Source organism: Lepidothrix coronata, unplaced genomic scaffold (genome assembly GCF_001604755.1).
Source record: "Lepidothrix coronata isolate B3197 unplaced genomic scaffold, Lepidothrix_coronata-1.0 Scaffold35, whole genome shotgun sequence".
Taxonomy (NCBI): Eukaryota; Metazoa; Chordata; class Aves; order Passeriformes; family Pipridae; genus Lepidothrix; species Lepidothrix coronata.
In genome coordinates this window covers 2,318,810-2,343,701 of record NW_016690215.1, presented here as the reverse complement: position 1 = coordinate 2,343,701, position 24,892 = coordinate 2,318,810, and the positions used below count along the sequence as shown (strand labels likewise).

The 24,892-nt window shown below is 39.8% G+C and overlaps 1 protein-coding gene across 1 annotated transcript in view; it reads left to right on the top strand.

Moving 5' to 3' along the window:
* Positions 1–381: 381 nt before the first annotated feature.
* The window catches only part of MID1 (midline 1), a 241,620-nt gene continuing 217,109 nt past the window's right edge, over positions 382–24,892 (top strand). Inside the window, exon 1 of the mRNA XM_017812359.1 lies at positions 382–467. The gene's annotated coding sequence lies outside the window, so the exon portion shown is untranslated. The remainder of the gene's footprint in view (positions 468–24,892) is intronic.

Here is a 24,892-nt window from a genome sequence, read left to right as displayed (position 1 = left end):
CTAACAAAGTACTCAGTATTTATAGTTATAAATAAAGTTATAGCTTTAAGTAATGGAATAGCTTCACAAGTGCTAGACTGCTCTAAGGAAACTGTTCTCCCTTCTGAAGACCCTTCACAGCGCTGTGCTCTCAAACTTCAGGCACTCGGACCCACTTGGTATCTGTGGAGTTAACTTAGTTAAGCTTACTGCCAGTTAGCCTCTTTCACCAGGAATGCAATTTGTGTTTACCTATATAAGGAAACCTGTTCCACCTAAAGGAGCTCGGCAGGGCTGTCCGCGAGAGGGGCGAGGGCGAGCCCACATCGCGGCGGGTGGGGAGGGCGGGCGGGGGCAGGACCGGACCGACCGCAGCCCCCGGCGGTGGCACCGCAGCGTTGCGCCCGCCAGGGAAGGACTGTCCCCCCTCTTCTTCGGCTTCGGGAAAAGAGAAGAAAAACCTGTCAGGGGGAAAAATGGAGAAGCAGGTATGTCTGGCCGATCCTCGCAACTGGAGGGTGACGGAGTCAGGGTGCGGGGAGGCTCGGAAAGAGACTTGCTCTTCCAACAGTTGTTCCCCCCTAAAATGGCTTGTGCGCTCCATGGGGGTTGCGGAGCAAAGCGGGAGGCTCCCGTACCGCAGCATCTGCGGGAGCAACTCCTATAACTTATCTGACATTCGATGTGCTTCTAAGTCGGAAGTACCTTCGTTTTACAGTAGAGATTATCAAACTTTCTTTTCTCTGATGGAACACAGATGTGAGCTGAGACTGGAAATAAGACTGAGATGCTTTGGTTAGCTGGCTAAACCTCTGTAAATCCATGGTGTTATCATCCTAGTGTGTCCGGGAAAAGAAGTCCTCGACTTTTGTGTTTATTTTTTTCTTAATCTTAAAATGTATGTTTTGTAAAAGGTGCACTCCTTTAGCATTCCCAGTGTTTTGGAGTACTTTATTTGCATGTGTATGAATGCTGCTAGTCAGCATAGCTGGAATGTGTTTGTTGGAATACAGGGAGTTCCTACAGTAATAAAGATTTTGCACCGAGTTAAAAAATAAACTTCAGGTACTGTTCCAGGAAATGTAAGCAAAACGTGTTCTACTACAATAGGGATTATCCTAGTTCAAAGCAAGGATATGTGTTTCTTAGCAAGTATTTGCATAGTATGACACCTTTAAAACAGGCTGCGGGTAAAATCCTCACAAAGATCAAGTAATTGTTCCCTGAAGATTTTAGTCAAGACATAATGAAAAATAAAGTTGAAAATCTATTTCGAACAGGTTTCTAGTTGCAAGACTATTGCTGTGCAGTCCTTCAGGATAGTTACTGTTAAGTAGCAGTATGCTCATTGTGGAAGTTTATTCAAGTTTTATGCAGTTTTGATATCAAACATAGGAATGGAAAAATGTTTTCAGTTGATCTCTCTAAATACCTTCTAAGAAAAAAAGTGTGCAGAGAACTAGTCAGAAACAGGTGGAGTGCATTTTCAGAATGATTTTTTTTCCCTAATCTTAGGAAGAAAGACATAAAATTGCTTTCCACTTATTTTCATGGCTATTCATAGTTATGTGTACACAGGCATATGAATACACTAGTTATGGGAGATAAAGCCACATCTTTTCTAGCAGTCAGAGTGGGAAAGTAAAATGCATTCCTATGCCTAAGGGTGTAGAAGCTTACAATGAAGATGATTATTATTTAAAAACCCTATTCCTTCTAAATAGTTCCAATTTTAAGGAATGAATGTCTACCTGAAATTAGTAATTTAGTATTACCTGGTTAAAATTAATTCAGAATAGGGAACTGTCAGAATTAAAATTCACTTGTGTTCATACAGATTCCCATTTATTTCTATGTAAGATTTTTATAAACTGCTGACTTTGAATGTTTAGTGAGATATTAATGGGAATGACACAGAACAGCTCTAGTAGTTTCAGTAGAGATTTTTAAGGGCCATCAACATCACAAAGCAGAAGCAATTTCCTAAACACTGCTTCAAGACTGAAGCTAATGGGTTCATTGTCGTGAAGCACCTTTGGTCTTACTGGAAGTCACCATGGCAAAGAAAGCAGAGCTGGTGGACCAGAACTGTGAATCTTACTTGTCGTGCTTCTCATCCTGGTGCTTTTGTGGATAACCTTTATTATTCAGAATTAAAAAGGAGCACAGAGAAACGGTGTTAGTAATCAAAGTGTGAATTTAAAGGGCAAGAGAAGACTCCATTGAAACATGCTGTTAAATCACCTTTTTTCAAGTCTCTCAGTTGACCCCATTAGTTTGTCTAGCTCTGTTACAATTATTAGTGGTCTTCTGATTTCCCAGTGCAAAGCAAGGTAGAAAACTGGTTCAAAGCCTGTGCAGTATATTCTGATGTGATCAGATCCCAGGATCTGAGCAGCAATATGTGTGGCCAGGCTAGTGCAGGGCTGGTCCTGGCTGCAGCCTGCCTGCCCCTAGATGAGCTTTGTGGTTGTGACTCTTCCAGGGAGACAAGGATGGTGTTGGCTCTCAACCCTTTCTGCCACAGTACATGCCTTGCGCCCTCCTCTGCCACCCACAACACATGTGTAATGGTGTGGCTGCAGAGCCTGCAGCATCACAGTGGGATCTGTCTAAAACCAGTGTCTGCCCTGGGGTTTTACCTCAGCTTGATGCTGTCTCTGTGGTACTGCATGAGTTTTTGTTGACCTGGATGCACAAAAAGCAAATTCTTTTCAGACCAGAACTGATGGCTGAGGGATATATTCCAGGAAAGATTTATCTTTCTTTACAGTAAAAAAAGAAATGCAAAGTAGACAAGGCCATTTAAAGTATGGGATAGACCTTGTGCTGTATCTAAAATCACAAGAAAATCCAGTAGCTATGACTGGATGGCCCTTCTCTGGCCTGAGCTCATGCAAACCAGCTTCCTACCCTAGGCATGGCTCTCTAACCTGTGTTAATAGGTGATGTGCTTTATTCACTTATTAAAGAAAGAATTAACATTCACTCTGACCCCGTTTAAAGATTATTTTTTCATTAATTCAAGGATTCTTTTCTATCAGTTTTAATGACAGAGCTGTGTTCAGGGTGCACTAATGGTATTGTGTTGGACTGTATATTTTGAAGATAAGCATATTGAACCCAGGCAAAGGCATTGAGCCACAGCAAGCCCATGCATGCACCTATGGTGCCAGGTTTAGTTGTGTAACTGAGACAAAACTAAAGGGAAATAGAAATACTTGAACTAGGTAGTATTGATAACTTGAACTAAAATTATCTTTTGCCTCCATGTTCTATTACTGATGGGTTAACTCATGAGAACTGTTGTTCATTTGTCGCTTTTAAACTAGGAAGTTCTTCTTGTATTTAGCATACAGTATCATAAAATTTTTCCTTAGAAATGGAAGAACATACTAAATGTCTTCAGTGTTTTTCCACATTTAGTAATCTGCTCATCCTTAAAGCAAAGTTAGGGCACTTATTTTTTATGTTTGCTTGACTTACATCCATCGTTTCATATTTACTTTCATTTTGTGATTTGCATATAATTTGAAGCTGAGTGCTCTTACACATTGGCAGGAGGCAGTTGGGCACGTCATGTTTTTTTTCTGGTATCTTCACACTTATTCAATAAAATTTAAAAAAAAAAAAGCCTAGCCTTTCAAAGTCATAACTGGAGAGCTTGGAATAATAAAAGAACATGCTGTACTAGTTGCATGCTCCCTTTACGATTTTGTTAAAGGCTTTACCATTCCATTATGCTATCATTTTGTAGTGTAAGCATTTTATATGGCATGTGTGATTTCATTGCCCTTAAGTGACCTTAGTAAATTCCTTATTTCCCCTGAAGCACATGTCTGAAAATTGCCATCTGCAGTTGAAGAACTCTAAGCAAGAGCTCTAAGAATAACTCAAAATGGAGATGGGTGTCCAGAGAGCAAGGCAAGATCAATTCTTCTGTAGCATTCACTGTATTGCATGAGGTTAAATCCTTGCTTTGAAGATGAATGATAAGGAATTAAAGGAAGGGCACTTTTATCTGCCTACCCAGTTCATCTGCCTAATGCTGGTATCCAGAGATCATGTGCTCCACAAAAAGTGTTTGTTGCCTAATTGTTTTTAACCTCGCCCCTCTTCTTTCAGCCTTGGGTAGATGTATTTGGAGTTTAAAGTTAAAAATATAATTCCAAATCTGAGCTAGGCTTTCTAGTCCTGCAGCTGTCCTCATACCACTGTGCCTCACTTGGCTCTGCTGTGCCACCATCTTTGAGGATACGGTTATGATGATTGCAGTCTGCAACCACAATCTAAAAATGAGATGACGTGTTCCCCATGAGAAACCTCTAGCTTAGCATTGCATTACAGCTCGTGTGAGCATATGGGCTTAAGAGCCATGAAAATGAAGGAGGCAAAAAGCTGGACTGTGTGAAGCTGAAGATGCTTTCTCAGATGAGAGGACATTAAACTGTGCTTTGGATTAGAAAAAGAAGTCTGTGACATCTGTATATTTGTTCACTATTGTGTAATGTAATTGTTTAGGACATGAAAAATGCAAGTATTTTAATTAAAAAGGGTTGAGAAATGTAAAAGTATGAAAAGTCTGTGATGAAGATGTGAAGCTGCAGTTTTTATCCCGTCTTCCTGTGTGTTTATTGAGTCCAAAAAGTTCAGAAAACTGCTGGTGTGAATATAAAGCCTCCCCAAATTCTCTAGTCCTGTGTTATCTTGAAAGTAGTCTTATTTATGAAAGCTTATCCTTTGAATCTATTTGTTCCTGTGTTAATTCCTTGTTTTGTTTCAAAATTATTTATCAGGTTTTGGGTTTTGGAATACACACCACTTTGAGACTCATATGGGGGAGGTATTGAAAATATGCAACATGTGTTAGGGTCTGAATATACCAGCTGCTTAGAATGTATTTGCCTGCTGTTTTGATGGGGTTTTTTTCCCTTTCATTAAAAATATTACCATTAAATCTAGCTTCCGATGGTGTAGCAATTAAGAGGATGCATAAACATTTCTTGGCAAATTTTGTGTTGTTCCATGTTTTAGTATTTTTACATGTTAAATGTACTATATGTTCAGCAAGATATTTAGGAACATACTTGAGGCTAAGTCTGTACATAAGCTAATGTACATTCCTAATGTATCTATATCTGAGATTGTAACACATGTTCCCTTTCATATGCACGTAAAACCTCTGCTGGTTTTTTTTTTGTTTGTTTTCTTTTTTGGTAAAAAGTTGCTATTCTCATTGTAATTGTGTGCACAGAGGCTTGAACAACTGGTATTTGCTTTTAGGTAAATCAGTTAATAACACAGAGTTTTCTTCAAAAAACTGAGATCCTCCATTTACAGGTTTTTGTAAAGATCCTTTGAGGGTCGAATGTTAAATTGCACTTTCTCTTGTCTTTGGTAGTTACACTCAATGATGATTTTTCTATTGATCCCCTGGATGTTAGATTTAGGGAGATGGCATTTAAAAAAGGCAGTTGCTTTTGTTAGATATCATTAGATATACTAAGATTAGCTTCCTTTGGCATTTTATGATGTTCACATTCAGTGGCATGAGCAAAATGCCATTTTTGACACCTCGTGCATAGTTCCTGTCATTCCAATAGGCTGAGAGCACTCTTGTTGGTAACACACACTGGATTTCAGAGTGCTCAGGGTATCAGTTTGGAAGTGTTATGACTTGTCTGCCATGCTCCTCCAGTGATGCATATGCTCCTGCTGCTGAGTTTCTAACGCTTCTGTTTTGTAGATGCCTAGCCTGGAAAATTCCATATAAAATTGCAGATGAGGCCTCCTGAGGTGGATTTTTGAGGCACATTTAATTTCACTATGTATGAAACAGTGTTAATATTCCTGCTATGTTAATTCTCTAAAATGAGCCATTATTTTAGGATACCATTCATTAGTTATCTCCTTCAAGAGAAATTCCACACCATTTTAGCTGAGGAGTTTATGCATTAGCAGTTAATTAGGAATTCTTACATTAAGTATGGCAGTGTACCCACGGTGATTTGGGATATCCTATTGGTTGTGAGTCCGAAGTTTATGTAGCTGCGCTTAACACTCCAGTGGGCAATTCTGGCTATGTTGCATTTTGCCTTTGATATGTTGCCATGCCACCACTGTTAATGCAGTGCTTAGACTGCAAACATCTGTTTGCTTTTATTGCACGTGTTGCTTAAGACTTTGAGCTTTTGCATGATGTGAATCACTGGACTCTACTAGCATGTATGAATTGTTTAACAAATAAACCTTAAATTGTGTCAATAAAATGTTATGTCCTACAGAATAACATGTATGACATATACAGAAGACAAAACTGATAAGTTTGTGTCTGGAATTGCCAATATTTCATATTTTTGTGGGTTTTTAATGGCTTGGAGGGAATCATGTAAATGTAAGTACAGAAGGAAAGATGATGGGAACAGAGAAGTTCACTTGATGCTAGAAAACAAAATGATGAAATCTCTATATCCTTCATTCTAAAGTCTCACCATAATTGTGACTTGAATGGAACACTTGTAAGAAAAAACATGCATTTTGATATCACAGTATATGCTCTGCAGTGCTCTCTTCAATGAACAGGATACCTGGATTTTGAAATAGGTTTAGCTGTTGATCTTAGCAATTTTTCAGCAATACCCCATAGGTAGGTTGATATTTCAGAGAACTACCATCTTAGTCCTAGTATGTACCATTCCACATTACTGGAATACAAAACAAGATTATTTTGGTTTAGATTAATGAAAGTGAGTGAAATGACTTACAGTTGTTAGCTTGCATTTTAATTTTGGAGGTTAAGCTAATATGCCTTGAAGGTTTTAATTCTTATGTTTCTGTTCTGTGAAGAGTCCTATTTGAACATTTTCTCTGTCACATGAGAGCTAAAGACGCACAACATAAGGAGAAAATGGAAGATTACAGTTGAGTGGAACCATCAGCTGAAAGGCCTTTATTCACCCACAGACATTTTAAAGTTTTGGGGTATGCAGAATTACTATAATAAGATAAAAATTAAAACAAAAAGCTCTCTAGAAGGGGCTTGCAAAACCAAAAAGTTTAATTGATGGAGTCAGTATCATCTGCCAAGTTTCCAGTACATCACCCAGGCTGAGGGAGCTAGAACTAAATTTGAAAGTTATTTCACTAGCTGGCAAGCTGGTCTGAAATCAAGAAGATATAATGGAATTAAAAGAAGCATAAGTTGCTACAGTCAGAGAAGAAAACGTAACTTATTTATAGAAAATGGGGAATAATTCAGTCAGCAGGAGTATCTGTGGGCTACCGCAAATTAGAAAATGAATGCAAGTTGCTGATGAGACAAAATGTTGAAATGTGAAAGCCATTCTGGGAGTCATTACTTAAGGTATTATAAACAAGAGGATGAGAGGTAATTATTTTACCCTGTTCTATTGTGTTAAACCCCATCCTGAATTGTTCATCCAGTTTTTTATGTGATACTTTAAGAAATACAGAAACAAACTGGAGAAAGACTAATGGAAAGCAAACAACAAATTGTACCAACATAATGTGACATAGATTGCAGGAACTGAGTGTGTTTCACTGAAAACCTGGATTCCCAGTGTGTTCTGTACAAATCTCTTATGAACTAATATTCTGTCCATCTGCCTTCACCCAGAGGACCAAGGAGGAGCTGAGCTCTCCCTGATGACAACTTCTGCCTTCATATGAGAACAAAAGGTGAACATGCCTGGTTGCAGCAGTCATCCCCAAATCTGGCAACTCATTGGTTTTACTATCAAAGTGATATTTGCATAAACTCAGCTTGGCAAACTGCAGTTTAGAAAAGAGAATAAACTGGCTTGTGATACACAGACATGATTATAAATACAACAGCAATGAATTGTTCATCTCTGAGGATGGAACAAAAGGCGATTTGCAGTAATGGTGGTTTTCATTAGATTTTAGGAAGACCTCTACAGCTACAATGGTATTTAGGCACTAGAATGGGTTACCCAAAGAAGCTTTGGTCAGTCTTTGGAGGTTTTTCACAGACTGAGCAAATGCCTGTTGTGGAGGATCAAGGTGTACTTGATCCTCCCTGTAAGCAGGGAATGACTTCATGAAGTCCTTTCCAGACTTACAGTGCTTTACTCAGTGTCCCAACACCACAGCAGTGCTTACGCTGGGCCTGCATTTCCCCTTTATGTCCACCTTAGGCCTCCAGTTCCAATACTCTAGCCAGGTGCTAGTAGATCAGCACAGTGAGACTCTCTGGTGTCTCACAGATGGCCCTTATCTGCAGAGTAGAGGCTCAGCCCTAGACTGCTGTTATGTCTACAGTCTATTTGACAGTAGGTGTCCACCGCTACCCTCTTCACTGATTCCAATACACAGACTTATTGCTTTGGAACTTGGAAACTTTGAATGACTACTTTACTTGAGCTTCTACCCAGTTATTAGTCTCAAGAGTTATTGCTAATGCTCTCATTTTAATATTAGCATTTAATAACAACAGAGATTACATGAATTAAAGCAAAACCTGGGTTAAGAACTGGCTGGAGGGCTGGGCCCAAGAGCGTGGTGGTGAACGGTGCTGCATCCGGTTGGTGACCAGTCACTAGTGGTTTCCCCCAGGGATCAGTGTTGGACCCAGTCCTGTTTAATATCTTTACTGATGATTTAGATGAGGAGATTGAGTCCACCATCAGCAAATTTACATATGACACTAAGTTGGAGGGGACTGTTGATCAGCTGGAAGACAGGAGGGCTCTGCAGAGGGACCTGGACAGGCTGGAGAGAGGGACTGATTCCAACGAGATGAGATTCAACAAGGCCAAGTGCCGGGTCCTCCACTTTGGCCACAACAACCCCATACAGTGCTACAGAATGGGGACAGAGTGGCTGGAGAGCAGTCAGGCAGAGAGGGACCTAGGAGTTTGGATTGACAGAAGCTGAACATGAGCCAGCAGTGTGCCCAGGTGGCCAAGAAGGCCAATGGCATCCTGGCCTGCATCAGGAACAGTGTGGCCAGCAGGACCAGGGAAATGATTCTTCCCCTGTACTCAGCGCTGGTGAGGCCACACCTCGAGCTGTGTCCAGTTCTGGGCCCCTCAGTTCAGGAAGGACATTGAGGTGCTGGAACAGGTCCAGAGAAGAGTAACGAGGCTGGTGAAGGGACTTGAGCACAAGTCCTATGAGAAGAAGCTGAGGGAGCTGGGGCTGTTCAGCCTGGAGAAGAGGAGGCTCAGGGGAGACCTCCTCACTCTCTACAACTCCCTGAAAGGAGGTTGTAGCCAGGTGGGGGTTGGTCTCTTTTCCCAGGCAACTATCAGGAAGACAAGGGGCATGGCCTTAAACTGCGCCAGGGGAGGTTTAGGTTGGATATTAGGAAGAAATTCTTTACAGAGAGGGTAATCAGCCATTGGAATGGGCTGCCCAGGGAAGTGGTGGATTCTCCGTCCCTGGAGGTTTCTAAGATGAGGCTGGACGTGGCACTTAGTGCCATGGTCTAACAGTTGTGGTGGTAGTGGATCAAGGGTTGGACTTGATGATCTCAGAGGTCCTTTCCAACCCGTCTGATTCTATGATTCTATACTGCAAATAAGTGTGGGGACTGTGTTAGCGGAGGAGAGGAAACTGCTCTCCTAAGCACTGAATCGAAGTAGGCAGTAGATTGGATGGTTACATGACAAGGTTCTCCTTGGAGAACAAATTGTAGTGTTTGGTTTACTGTGTAAAATGTGTTATTGATGTGCTACGGGCAACAAATGAGTACACCTCCCATGTTTGTGTAGCAGTGCTGAATTATTGATTACTGTCAATCGATGCTGTACCATCAGAGTGCTATATCCATTAAACTCACTATGAGAATACATGGCATAGTATTCAATCAGTAAGGTCCCAAATTAAAGGCAATGATCCAAGAAAAGAAGAATGTAAAAATAGAAAAGGACCAACAGGGAAATGGAAGTGAGATTTAATTTCTTCTACTTGATACTTCCTATAACCTCACTCTCATGACTCAGCCTTTCTGAAGTCAGTTGTTTTGTGAGATGGTGATTCATGAGGTTGGTTTGCTAAATGAATTCCTAACTGATGGTTAAATTAATCGTTAGTGTCTAGGTCATAAAATGGCAAACACTGAACTGCTGACCTTCCTAGAATTAGAAAATTAGCTCATATTGTAATTTAAAAAAAATAGGTTAATATTTTTATTAGCAGTAAACCTTTTTATTATCACAAGCATTCACTTTAACTGGTCCATCTATTTGCTTTTCTTTGAATATTTTGCTATAATGGGGAGGAGGGTGCAAAGGCGTGGCAGTAAAGACATCTGTTCACAGAACAAACTGCCTTCTGCCACCCTGTTCAAAGTCAACTCTCAGTGGCAGAGGATGAATATGCTCCACTCCTTACATAGTTGGGGCTGTTCCTCAGAACTGCCTTTTGAACCAGTATTTAGCCAAAGTGGCAAGATAGCCACCGAGAATTTCACAGCTTTCTGGGCAAAACCTATGTGGTTTACTGGGGACTCCATCTTGCAAAAGTGATGCCATAATGCATTCTGCTCACTCCTGCTGGAAAGTTACTGTCTTCCACAGTGGTTTCAGTCTTAATTCAATCCTTATTCTTAGAACAGGAAAGGAACGTTGTCTCAGGCAGCCAGCGTGTAACAGTTGGAAAATACTTGTATTTGAAGGCAATCATTACTATAACTTTCAATTGCTGTCTTTTTGATACAGCAATTATTTCATATTCATAGGCAACAGTACTATCTGGCTCCCATTTCTGAGGTTTAGAAGTTCTGCATCTAAAAATATTTTGCAAAAATTAAATCGAACCAGGCTACTAAAGTATTCGGTAATTTTAGGCAACTGTGTAGCCATATGTCTATTCTACCCCAGCTTTTGACAATTTGCCTAGAGGAAAATACTCTTTAAAATGTTTGGACAAACTAAATCTAAAGCTAAACTTGTTTGAAAGATGACATTCTTCTGAGTAAGGTTCAATATTTCTCCTAGATCAGGACTGTCAGTGGTTTTTCGTGGTTTTACATTCTGAAGATAGATGTCAAAGTAAAAGTCTCATGAAACATGTTACAAAAATCTCTTGTCCAGTAATGTACAAATGTGGAACCAATATTCAACAAAACACATCCCGTACTTTCTAAAGAGCTGTGTTTCAGTATTTTTCCTCCACTGAAATAATTTAACACTAGATTGAGAAAGATGTGTGTTGTGAATTAGGTTTTGCTCAACTTCTAGTTGAGGTGTGATTTTAAGCTTTGACTGTTGTGCCTTTTGTAATCACTACCTCAGAACAAGACCTACAACATCGCCGTTACACGGGATGATGGGCTGCCCTCCTCGGATGTTCATAAACTCCACTAACTTTCTTTAGTGCCAGTGGATAGTTTCATTTGCTTGGGACTTTCTTCCAAGGGTAGTCGATGAACAAAGCACATTGATTTATAAGCACAAGAAGAAATGCTTTAGGTTTGATCTTACTTTTATGTTACTAACTTGCCCAGGAAATGCTAGATGTGTGCTGAAGACTTTTCTTTCTCCCAAAGAGTAAGTGCTACGGCCACAAGGTGGCACATCTGTGTGAATATAAACTTATTTCCTCCCGTAGTGCCAGTGTCACTGGAAGAAAGATGTCACAAAAGTCTGGACTTTGTGGTCTTCTGGTGAGAGCTGTCACCAAAGGAAGGAGGTACCCTGGCTTGTGGGCCTAACTGACGTAATTCTTCATATAGAAAACTAAGACCAAATCAAAAAAGGCTTTCAATAGCCTTAAAAGCTCCATGTGAAGATAGGCACCTCCGTAGGCTTCTGGTGTTCTCATTAATTTGGGCCTCTTGCATCACGAATAAGTGGAGGCAGCAACTAGGTACTGGCATGTTTGTATAAGCATAATATCAGATTTGTGATTTTTAAAAAACAAAGTTCGTCCAAATTAATCAGTCTTTCACTGTAGTTGTTTGGTATGACCAGACTCTGAAGAAACCAGTTTTATCATTTACAGCTGGTTCCTTCGTCTTGTGTTTAAGTCACTGGAAGCTTTTCAGTATGGGGTGAACTGGGTTGTATCTGTTGAATGGAGTGCTGGGAAGGTGACAATGTTACACATTCCCACCTAGGAGATTGTTCCCAAGGCCTTTTCTTCTATGACTACGAAATCGTGTGGTCTAATTGCCTTGGAGGATTCTTTTTGGTGATACTTCTGTTGCAGCTATGGTTTCCTTTCTCTGAATGATCAGCATTTTCAAAGCAGTAATATTAATCTGCTTGCAGTTCCTACGGAAGAAAGGGTTATCTGTGAACTACTGGGAGCAGAGAACCCTGTATTCATGGGACCACAAGATTTCAAGGTTCTGAACACATAAATTAGTAGATTAGTCCATGTAAAGTGATATTGTCCTCATTCTTCAAACCTGCAGGTGCATAATGAAGTCTATGTTATCAAAATTCATCAGCAAGAAGGAATAAGAGCTGAGGGCAGTTTTTCTATTGTTTCCTATATTCACTTTTTAATACCTGCCACTGCTTTCTCATGCTCTCAGATGGACAGACCTTTTTTTTTCATGTGTAGTGGTAACCACATGTATGGTATGCTGAACACTTATGCTCAAAGCATGAGAGACCTTTCTGTTCTCAGTTGCACTAATTTCCTTTTTTTTTTAAGTTTCTGTGAAACTATAGGGGGGAAAGGGCTTTTAAGATACTGTAAAAAGTGAAAGGGTCTTGACTTTTTGTGTCATGCCTTGTTAGAAGCCCACACTTGGTTTTGGACAACAGGATTCCAGACTATTGGCTTCTCTCCAACCAAAGTGACTTATGGCTTTACTCTTAAAGGAAGAGATCCCAGGTGCAGGAGACTTAAATAACAAGGAATTTACTGTTAAAACTAATTTTTTTTCTATATCATGTTTCTTTTTTCTACCTAATGTAAGATAGGCATAATTCAATCTAATTTACAATTGCAATGGTAAATACACTTTCTTTGTGACTCTTCAGGTAACAAATACTGCTGTGCCAAACCCTGCTGTTCATGCATTTTATAGTACATAGGGACACTCATTCTTCTGCCTTTCCACAAAAAAGACAAAACATCTTTCAAGAGATATTCTTCACGATACATGTTGTTCTAAAAGGAAGATGTACAGTAATAAACTGAAACTATAGGACCAAGACTTCCTTTTTCAGTATGGTGTAGCCTTTCCAGTGCAGTGTTTATCTGCTATAAAGAAAGGTGGCTGAAAAGAATGTGACTGTCTGAAAAGATTTCAAAGGCACAAACCAGGAATTATTTACAGTGTTTCATCCCAGTGTGTATCAAAAAGGATGTTGAACAAATATTACAGAAGCACTCAAACTGTGCTGACCAGCATACAGAAATTAATATATAGTGTGTGACAATTTTTGGAAGAGATCTGTATCCAATTATAAATTCCTCTTTGGTTTTTGATTAATATTTATGTGGAGTAGTCTTCCAAGGGAAGTGGTGAATTTCTGTGTACTCAGCCATTGGAAAATGAGCTCTGGGAAGTGTTTGAAGGCTGTTTAGAAGGATCTGAAAAGAGTGGTGATGTGGATGTGATGACATGGTGGAGTTCCCATGTCTCAATTCTGACTTGCATTTTGACAGTTGTGCTCTTGCAGAAGCACCAGGATTTGCCAAATTTACAGCATTCAGAGCATACAAACTCCTTCCTCCATCCTTGTTATTAGAGGATTTCGAGATTGCATTTTTTTATTTTTTAATTTGGAAATATGTATACATTGGAGATTCAAGAGAATTTTGTGACAGTTTCAATAACGAGGGAGTCCCTTTTCAAAGCACAAGAAATAACAAACTCTGAAATAGCAGATGTCCCACCAGTTACATCACCAGGCCGGGTTATGAGAAAGAGGCACCTAGGTATATCCCTTTTTTCTCTATTTTATGTGATGACAATAGAACCCACCATGGCCTTTGTAGCCTGCCTATTAAGAACACCTCAGTCACTAACTCAGAAATGCAAATAGCCATATTTCAGATTTTCTGAAGCTCCTGTAAGAGGTCCAGTGTAGCTCTGCACCTGGTACAGGCAAATCTTGGCCAATACCTGTAAGCATGACACTCAGTGTTGCTTTCTGAAAATAGCTTGTCTCTACTTAAGTAGCAAAGGAGAATGAGTTTAGATATCTCTGGTTCACACTGGTTTATTTATTATTTTTTCATTTACTGTTTTTTATTGAAAAGATGAGTTGGTTAAAACACGTTTTTTGAAGGATTGATTAATTTTGACTGCACTTTTATTATAAAAAGGCTCTTCAGTCATAAGAACAGCCAGTAAAATGGGGGGTTTGGAGGAGAAACATAGAAGTTAGCTTCAGAAGTGAAGAGCATTATGTTTTCAGTTCTCTGATACAGGCTTTTGGAGCCATATCAAATTATTGACAAAATGGGATTTTAACTCTGAATCTGTCATGTCTTGAATGGGTGACCCAGTTATTGGCTGCTGTGGATTTCTCCCAATAGCTTATAATGTTCCATTTTGTATAATAGTTTAATTTTTTTTTTTCAGAAGGGCTCAGAGCACAAACCTGAGTGTTGTAAGCATTTTATGAGAGTCTGAAGTGAGCGAGTTGTCTTTTCTGTTGTCTTTTGTCCTTTCTGTTGTGTTTCTCTGCTTCAGACCAGCATAAATCTACTTAGCTGTATAACAAGGCATTTCTAATAGGAAAACTTTTTTGCCTAGTTCTAGCTTTGCCAGTATAAAGTAATTTGTCTCAAAAGTATTTTTCCCGTGCCTCCTTTCTTTGCAGTAACTTTTAAAAAACTCTAGTCTGTTGGAATTATGGCATGATGCAGCAGGCAAATGTGGTCCTATAAGGCAAATAGTTCTGCAGCAGCTATTCTATGAGGGAAGTTGAAGGGACCTTGGTTTATGTCAGACTGGTGCAACTGACAGCTTCTTATACAACGCTGTTATGTTCCTGGAACAAGTTCAAATGACTTTTAGTGTGGGGGCCTTAACCATGTGAACTACCAGCTTTACTCTTGTGTACCACTCAAAAGTGACTGGGTTAATAAAAAGACACCGATGTCTCTTTTGAACCCTTTCTTTTGAATAGGATGACTGTCCCAATTGATCCACGGCTTCATTAGCCTGTCTCCTTGTGTGGGGCCCTGAGCATTTGTCCTCACTTTTGCAGATGTCGTTTTTGGTCAGGCTCTGACTCCTTTCTTTGGAAACCTGGTCACTCTTTGCTGAAAGCCTGTGTATTTGGTAAACTTGAACTCTGGTTAAGCAAGGCTTGTAGCCTGTTAGGGACAAGGTTCCTTGAATCTAACAGCTTTACCTATTGTTTTGCAATTTTGTGCACGTATGGTCACACTGAGAACTTGTGTGTCACTGCCAGCGTAATGGAGTGCTGTGGCCCACACTAAGTGTGTCTGCACAAGCTATCTGCAAGGAATTCATATCACTGCCCAGCTTTACAGTGTTAAAGGGCTTATTCTCTCTCAGAATTAAGTGATGCAAAGAAATTACACATCACACACAAAGTTTCAGTGTTTAAACAATTTAAAAGGGTTAATGAAAGAATAGAAGATTTGAATTTAGTTTGAAAAAGCACTGACGCATCATTCCCATGGGAAACAGGGGAAATGTAAATAGAAGGATTCATATTTATTGTAAATATTACTTGCTATGTTAGGTCATATGGACCAGAACAGGGTTGTAAGGCCCTGAACTGCTGACACTTATCCACTTGCTTAATTTTACTACATAGTATAGTCCTACGTAGGTTAGTAGGTGTACTCATGGTAATAAAACTAATCATGTAAGGAAGTAGTCTTCAAACTGAAGCCTCATATTTGATCCTCAATACATCAGGAAACCAGTAAAGGGTTTTACAGAATGGCTTAACAGACCATACTTGCAGCTAGATGACTTTTTTCATCTGAATTTTGAACAGATGGCAAGGAGCCTGTAGCTTGTAAACTGAAAATATCACAGTAATACCTCCCTGTAAGTGTAGCACAGAGTGAAGTATCACTGCAAGGATGCAGAAATAGTAGAGTATGAAGTATTTTACAGATGTTACCTTTCCCTTTTGCTCTTTCCACAGTTCTGAGATTGCACTGCCCAAAGTTCTGAGATTGTCAAAACATTTTTGGCCCAATGTTAAAAGTTTTTCCCCTCCCTTTACCTATCACATTTTGCTAACCAGCATTTTCATGCAACATTTGGAGTGGAATGTTGTAAAGTTATGTGCTTTTAGTCTGTAACACTCTGGACTTTGTCCAGCAGACCGTTTTTATATGGCCTGGATCCTTTTCAGACAAACAGGATCTGCACTAGGGTGCAAAATTGTAGACAACTGATGCATTCTTTAAAATAACTACAAGTTGGCTCTCTGCCCCTTCTAGGAGTCTGTTAAGACTCCCCCACTGGTGCCTAGGAATATATTTTTTGAAACAGGAATAGTGAGTGCCAACGAAGTAACAAGTTTAAAAGTAAGCTTTCTTTCCTGTGGCAGCCTGAGAAATTTTTGCTAACTTACTAGCCTTCAAAGTAAGATGGGTAAGGACACTTAATGTTCTGGATCAACATATGTTATCTCAGGGACTAAGTATTTTTATGATTTATAAAAGGCAAATGTGTCATAAGAGGTTTTTTCCTCTTTAGTGATAGACTAACTTCCCAAATCTATGATGTCGTTCCTAGCAGAAACTTGTTACTTGATATGTGTAAATTACTTCAATCTAAGCCTCCCCAGAAATGTGCTGCTGCAGGTAGCAATTCCTGTGTGTCCATCTTGAGAAAACTCTACTCCATCTCCTTGCAAGGATTTATTACTTGCATTATTTCCCTGCTCCTTCATATTTTTTGTCCTGTATTTCTAAACCCAGAACTTCTGGATCTTTATTATTCTGTCTCTTTTACCTGATGGGATCACCTCTAGCTCCTTCCATTATGTATCTGTTCCTCACCATAGCTATGGCAGTAGCACATGAAATGTCTTATCTATCTTCACTGTTGGATTCAGCTGCGAAATACTTAATTGAAAGAGAAAAGTACCTACCATTGCTGGTGATAGAATGGACAACAGAAGGCTGGATGTATTCTTTTTTTTCTCTAAGGTAAACAAGTATGTCTCCCTCAGCTGTGGGTGAGAAGAGGGAAGGTTCTACAGAAGAAGAAAATGATGAGTGACAACTGCTTTTCCCCTGACCAGTTAGCAAGGAAACATGGTTCCAGATTATCTCCCACTAACATGTCTTTTTAGACTTTAGATGGGAAATTTGACAAGGCTCTTACAAATATATCTACTTCAGCATGAAGTAACACCTTGGAGTACTTTTTAACACTCTTTGCTAAACAGGAATCCTAGAGATGCTAGCAGAGACTGAGTGAATGTCCTCCATGTGTCAGTGATGTTGAATAGGAGTAAGTACGGCTAGAAAGTGTGTCATATTTAAACTCAAGCCATTTTTAAAATTCCAAACTTGCCTCAAGTGAATTGTGTGAGTACGTGTTGATTTTTGTCCTGAGGTTGGCAGGGAAAAGTTGGACTCTGGTACTGCAACATCACAAAATTGCATCCCAAATGTGCAGGCATATGTTTTATGAAGTTTTTCACAGCTAAGAAAGGTTGTCTCAAACTAAGCCCTCTTAGATTTCCTAGTGATGTGTACTATGGCTCTAGAAAGATATGTAAACTCAGATTGCCTTTAAAACTTTTGTGGTAATGATGTTGCCAAACTGAACATTTGCAGAAGTGGTTAGGTGCTTTGGTCCCTTTGAATTCATGGAGAAAGCCACAGTCTACTGCCAAAAAACTAAGAAACATAACAGCTCAACTGCTTGTCAGTGTTTGCTATACCTTTGTTCCTTTTCTTCTGAATATAACCTGGGTCTGCTGGCAGCAATTATAATTTTGTACTGGGCCTGGCTAGAATAGGATACATTTTTTCTCATAACAGCTCATATGGTGCTGTGTTTCAGAATTTTGACTGAAATAGAACTGATAACGCTCTTAATACTCTAGCTTTTGCTGAACAGTGTTTGTACATCATCAGAGTCTTCTGTGTTTCTCATTCTGATGCCCCGGGGAACAGATTAAGGGTGGTGGACACAACCAGGCAGATGATCTGAACTAACCAGAAAGATATTCCATGCCATATAAAGTCATGCCTAGCAATAAAAGAGAAAATAGGGAGCTTTAGGGAAGTAGCCATCTTTAGCTAAGGAGCCGTCTGGGTATCAATCTACCCACAGGAGGGGGTGAGTGATTGCTTTTGTATTGCTTGTTCTCACCTCTGCCTTCTCCCCCCCTCTGCCTCTTCCTCTTTTTCCTCTTCTTCCACTTATTCAATTATTTATTTTGTTGTTTTTGTTTTTTTTTTAATTTGTTTGTTTGTTTGTTTGTTTTTTATCTTGACTCATGTTATACTGGGGGGTTTTGGGTGGTGAGGGAAGAGTGAGTGAGCGAGCGACTGCGTGGTGCTTACCTGCCCACTGGTGTTAACCCACAACAGCCATACTTTACAGGATTGAGCAACTCATCCACAGAAGATTCTGGCAGTATCCTTGTTTTGTTGCATCCAGATCTTCTGATTTGCACTCTTAAAAAGAAAAGATGTGTGCAGATGTGAATATGCAGGTTTGTGTGTGCATCAGTGAAAAAGGGAAACCAAATGCTGAGGTAGAGCCTAACTGGACAGTCTTTTAGTATTAGCAATTCTTTTCCATTTATAAGCATTTTGATGACTAACTCCAACAAAGCGCAAAACACTTTCAGAGGCTTATTTTAAAGTTAAAATGGACTCCTAAAGTTATTTTCATGGACTCCTTGAAGTCCAAAGCTGCCTCACAAGTGGGCCATCTTTCATGTATTTTCATTTTTTTCCTTCCTCCCTTTTACTTGTTATCTGTTATTTTTTAAAAAAAGTAGATAGATATTGGTTATGTCTATATTCATTAAGTGACATCATTTTGCTCTCTTAAATTGAGACAGTTTTTATGGATGAGAACTAGATAAGCAGGTTCAAGAGAAGTATTTGTTGCTGGCTAAGCATATTTGCTTTTAGACTTTTTGCAATGTAATTGTTAGAAACACAAGGAGTGTCTGAAAGCATGTTCTTTGAAGTTGCAAAATTAGTTGTCTTTTGAGCACACTTTCTGAGCACTGTCAAGTCAATGGTCTTTAAAAGTCTGAAAACCAAAGCTGACAATAATTTTCATGGTTTATAGAGTTGTAGAGGAAAAATACACTTTGAATTACGCTTGACTAAGATCTTGGAATAAATAAATAAGGATGTGATTTGACCCTCAGTTCCACTGAGTAGAAAGAGAAGCTGTGCATGTGCAATAAAATATAGAATTTGACCCTTTACTTAATAAGGGAAATAAATGAAATTTCTGTGCTTTTTTTTGGTCTTCTACAAGTTCTATATGATAAGCATAACAGGAGGTGTTTTAAGTTCCCATTGCTAACTTTGTTATTAAAGTAACCCCCCCAAATTGTAGGAATGAGGGTTTTAATTTAAATATTAAAAAGAGAAACATAATAAGTATTAAAAAAGAATTTCTGGCAGAAAGTAAAATCAGTATCACTTTATTTTTTTTAAATACTTTTCTTTCCCCATGTGAATTACCCAGCATATTAAACAAGCAGAACATAGGAATGCTTCTTGCAGTGTTTCAGCAGGAAATATGTAGCTTTAGTTGTATAAAATGACAGTGCTCAGGAAGGTAAATGTATTGAATTACTCCATTAATAGAAAGGAGATGGTATTACAGTAGTTTTCCCCCAGGCACTGAGTTTCACAGGTGCTGTAATCATGGTGGGCTACAATGATAGGACTGTAAATGCAAAAATAACAATTTGCAATTAAATGCATTTTTGTGCGAAATGTGATAAATCAAGGGGTGGAATTTGTCAGACATCAATTCCCGAACAGCAAGAATGTTTATCTAAAACACAAAAACCCCACAGCTCAAATCACTATTTTCTCATGTTTTCACTCAGTTCACAAGAGAAATATTAAAAACACAGTTCTGAGAAGGAAGCTTTCGGTTTCTTTTTGCGATCATTAGAAAGCATTTGTTAGGTAGGCATATTTTTGGCAATATCTGTACCTTCATCTGCATGCTTTCTGAAAACTGTCAGTTTGTCAGGAGATGACACTATATTGGTGCCACCTGTCATTTACCTCCCAGTTTGGGAAGGGTAGAGTTGAGAAATAATTAAGGGAGCTCTTACAAAGAATTCTTCACACCCATCACTCTTGGTCCTTCAGAACTGTGTCTTTTAAGAGAGGATGCTGGCGTTAAATGCAGCTTACTAGCTAGGTATCACTGCATTTTCTTTGATAATGCTAGAAAGTGCTTTTTTGAGAAACCTATAACTGAGAAACTGCAACTCTGCAGTGATAAAAAGGTTACCTTACCCATGACCTCAATATTTGAAATCACAGTTTTCCTGGGAATCACACTTTCTTTGTGAATTTAAATATCGTTGGTCTTAACTTGTTTGCTGAAGAGAGAGGTGTTCATCTTCAAATACAAAAGTAAAATTATGAAACAGTGCATGTACAGAAATGTGTTATGAATGACCATCTAGTTTCCCTTGAGAAGTGATGTCTGGCCTTAAGGAGATGCCCTAGGAGCATAACAAGTAGAAGATTACTGCAACTACATTGTGCCAAGACAGCTTTGCCTGTTACCCAGTTCTGAGAAACCATTCCTGCACTGATGGTGCCAGCCAGGACGTGACCCTCAGCTCAGGAGCTAAAATGTACCTGTCTTCTCTTTGGGTGCATGTAAGTTCAAAGTCTGAACAGTTCAAGCACTGAGCATGGAATCTCTCTTGTTAGCCCCTCTTCCGGGCTGGTGAAGATCTTCCAAGGTGCAACTCCTCCCCAGCTTCTTATGTGGTATTTATCTATTAGGATGTCAGTTGAACATGACCACTGGGTTAACAGGAGAGTCCATAAGCACAGATGAGGCACGCTGATTAGTAATAGTAATATTTTATATTTTGCAGCATTATTATTCTTCAGAGATTGCCACATTTTTTCTTGTATGGGCTAAAAAGTTCACCTTTTTTTCTTTTTTAAACGAGATTCGCACTGGAAAATAAATTATTAAACTGATACGGAAATTCTCCTTATCAAAACACCAGACAGGGCCTCTCTCATTTTCTTTTTCTCTTCATGGAAATTTGTGTCATCCACCTACACAGCATTAGTTTTTCTTATCCTGTTGAGTGCTCTGTGGATTCAGGGCCAAGGTATATAGGACACACTCAAAGCTTGGGGTTATGTCTTCTGTTCCTAGTGGCTCACCCAGGGAGACAGGGCTATGGGGGACAAGATGATCTAACTCTCCAGAGGCTACACGATGCCAGGAGTGGGGAAGCAGAGCTCAGGTCCCACTAAATACAGTGCTCCTGGGTTATTTGTCCCTTGGACTATGAGGTGTGGGACCAACCCCATGGTCCATCCTGTAGGTGAGTTCAGAGGAGTGAAGCCACAGGGACAAATAGTTTGCTTCCTTGGGTGATAGTCCCAGAGACCTGGCTGTAGGAGTGGCTGACTTCAGGCCAAGGTTTACTACCCTATACATTCCCGTTGCTTGAAAGTGGTTTGATTTACTGGAATTCAATAAAAATGCTTGAATGTAAAATGTAGGTGAAGAAACATGGTTAATATGTGAAGCATTAACTAGAATCAAGCAACAAATGTCTGTGGTAGGTGCAGAAGTCCTGCAAGCATCTGCATTGGAAATCGAGTTTCCATTCAGTGTGGTTCTGAGTGACAGCCAAGACACAGAAGGAAAACAAACAGTAACTATTATCTTCCTTCTGAAGCAGCTCCAAAGTGAATAAAAACATTGGTTGTTTAGAGACCATCAATTAAGCTAAAGAGTATTTAGAGCAGGTGTGGGAGAGATAATGAATGAAAAGAGAACTTTATAGTCTTGTATGTTTCCAACAGTTTGGCTTTTTGATGTTGTGTTTACTGGGAAGAGTATGGACTTGATAATTGAAGCCTGTGATTCCTTTATAAATGGTTTTTAGTTTAATAAACACACTGCAAATATCAAGAGTAAAGGTCTAAATGATGGGAACCTTAATGCCGGGGGATGTTTTATTTATGACTGCAGTAATATTGAAAGAACATTTGAACTTATGGATAGAAGTTTATGGTCTTGTTAAGCTCTGATTTATTAAGGTAGATACAGTTATGCAAACTTTCATGTCCTGAACTCCCTAGTGGTGTCTTGAGGGATTGCTTTGTATGAATGTGGTTCCTGGGAACTTGAAAAGCCATTTCAGATAAAAGTAAGAGAAAAGGAAACATTAATTATCTTCACTTTATAAAGGAGAATCAGAGAAATAGAGGAGCAAGGGACAGAGATATTACAAAAAGGTACATGTTTCAACCAAAAGAAAATTTAATTGACTTTTCGTAAAAGAGTTCTGAAGACGAAATAAGAAGCTGAACCCATATCTCCCAGTAGTAATTGAGGATTAGCATGGATCAATGTAGCTTTTTTATCTCTAATCTTGGAAAAGTCTTTTATGTCCCCTCCTAAAATAGGTAACAGTATGAATTTTATATTTTTGGGGTTTTTAACACCTTTCATCCTTTATTCTTTCAAGATTTAGCTGTTAGTATTCTGCACTTTCGTGCTCTCTGCAGTTTGTTCCCTCACTGAAATTTAATGCAGCTTACAATTAGTTTCTCATCTTCTTTGTTTTCCCTTCTGGAAAGGCAGCTTTACTCTTCAGGGCTAAAAATGGTAGAAAGGAATACTTTGGATGTTAATCAGAAGCACAGCCCTGGTTTACTGAACCACTGAAGGAAAACCGCTTGATCCTTCTGGCCAGCTTAGTTATTAAACCTGTAAATAGGAATGTGTCTTCACTGACCACCAGTTCCCCCATCCAAGCCAACTACCTCTTGGTAAATGTATTACCGTGTTAAAACTTAACTGCTACTAACAGAGGTGAAGCAACTCCATAAGCAGTGAGCCTGTGAGCTGCAATGGCACATGGAGCATGGCTATGCTACATGAGGAAGACACTGATGTTGGAGAGAGTGCTACACACCCAGGGTGGTGCCAAGCAGAGGACTGGTGGTACATTTGAGGTTACATGTGGCACATGGATGCCGGGGAACTGTGGTGCAAGATAACGCTGAGGCAGGGCTCCCTTCCAGCACCTCCTCCCCATCCCATACAACTCTGCACGATGGCAAGGCTGTATCAGGGAGAGATCTGATGTAAATAGGTGTATGTCCTATTTCATACATCTCGTGTTGTGAAAATCTGCATTTGATAAGGCCAACCAATCTGCCCAAAGTGACTAGAAGATGGTATCATTGCCTATGGGAGGTTGGCGGTGAGAAAAGGAGGCTGTGTTGAGTGTGTGAGGGAAAGTTTGAAGCTTCCCCCATGTCCAGCTGGCTCAAAGATGGACCTGCTGCTGGCTAAGGCTGAGCCCATCAGCGATGGTGATAGCACCTCTCTAACTTAGGAAGGAGAAAGCAGTTACTGCACAGAAGCAATTGCAGACAGAGAGGAGTGAGAATCTGTCAGAGAAACAGCCCTGCAGACATCAAGGTCAGTGAAGACAGAGGGGGAAGAGGTGCTCCTGGTGCCAGAGCAGATGTTCCTTTGCAGCCTGTGGTGAAGACCATGCTGTACCAGGCTAGCCCCCTGCAACCCATGAAGGTCCATGGTAGAGCAGATATCTGCCTGCAGCCTGTGAAGAACCTCACACCACAAAAGGGCGGTGTCCGAAGGAGGCCATGACCCTGTGGGAAGCCCATGCTGGAGCAGTCTGGTACTGAAGGACTGCACCCCGTGGAAGGAACCCACACTGGAGCAGTTTGTAAAGGACTTCACCCAGTGGGAAGGACCCATTCTTACTCCCCCTGAGGAGGGAGTGTCAGAGAGAACATGTGATGAGCTTACTGAAACACCCTTTTCCCTTCCCCCTGTGCCCCTAGAGGGGAGGAGGTAGAGGATTCATGAATGAAGTTAAGCCTAGAAAGAAGGGAGGGGTGGAGAGAAGGTGTTTTTAAGATTTGATATTAGTTCTCATTATCATACTCTGATTGGTAATAAACTCAGGTAATTTCCCCGAGCTTGGTCTGTTTTGCTGATGGTGGCAATTGGTGAGTGATCTCTCCCTGTACTTATCATGACCCATGAGCCTTTCATGACATTTTTCTCCCCCCTGCCCAGCTGAGGAGGGGAGTGACAGAGCAGCTTCACTGGGCACCTGGTGTCCAGCCAGGGTTAACCTACCACAGAGGTTAATGCCAAGAAGCTTGAGGTTACTGTGTTGGGTTTTTTTACCTCGTCCCTCCATGGACAATCTCCCTGAAAAATCCCAACAAGACACTGTCTAGTCCTAATTATTGAGAAGAACTTCTCAGTACTGGGAAGGATTTAAAAGAAAAAGATCAACTGCTGGTACCAGCAATGAAGCAAACATTCTCAGTGGTTTCATCCCATGTCTCACTGGGGAGAAAATAAATCCTTTGTAGAGGCAATGAGGTTACCTGAGAGTCCCTGTGTTCACCAAATGGGAAGGATGACAAGAGGATGAGTTTTAGGATAAACAGAAGCTGAAGCCTCATGGACTGGTTAAATTACTTAAACATCACCATATCTGTAACACAATCAGGCATGCATTAAGACACATGGGAACATAGAGTTCTTTACCATGGTTGGACTTTTATTAATGTAAAAAAGACAGAGTTCTATTTCAGTCAAGCATAATATAGTTTGCTGTTAAATTCACAGTTACACTGAACATGTATTTGTACATTTGGTTTTAGTTTATCTCAAACTGCCTTGCCATTTGTTTTCAGTTGATCTCAAACTGCCTTGCCATTTTTAGGCCTTAAATATTTACAAAATCTATAGAACTCTTTTTTC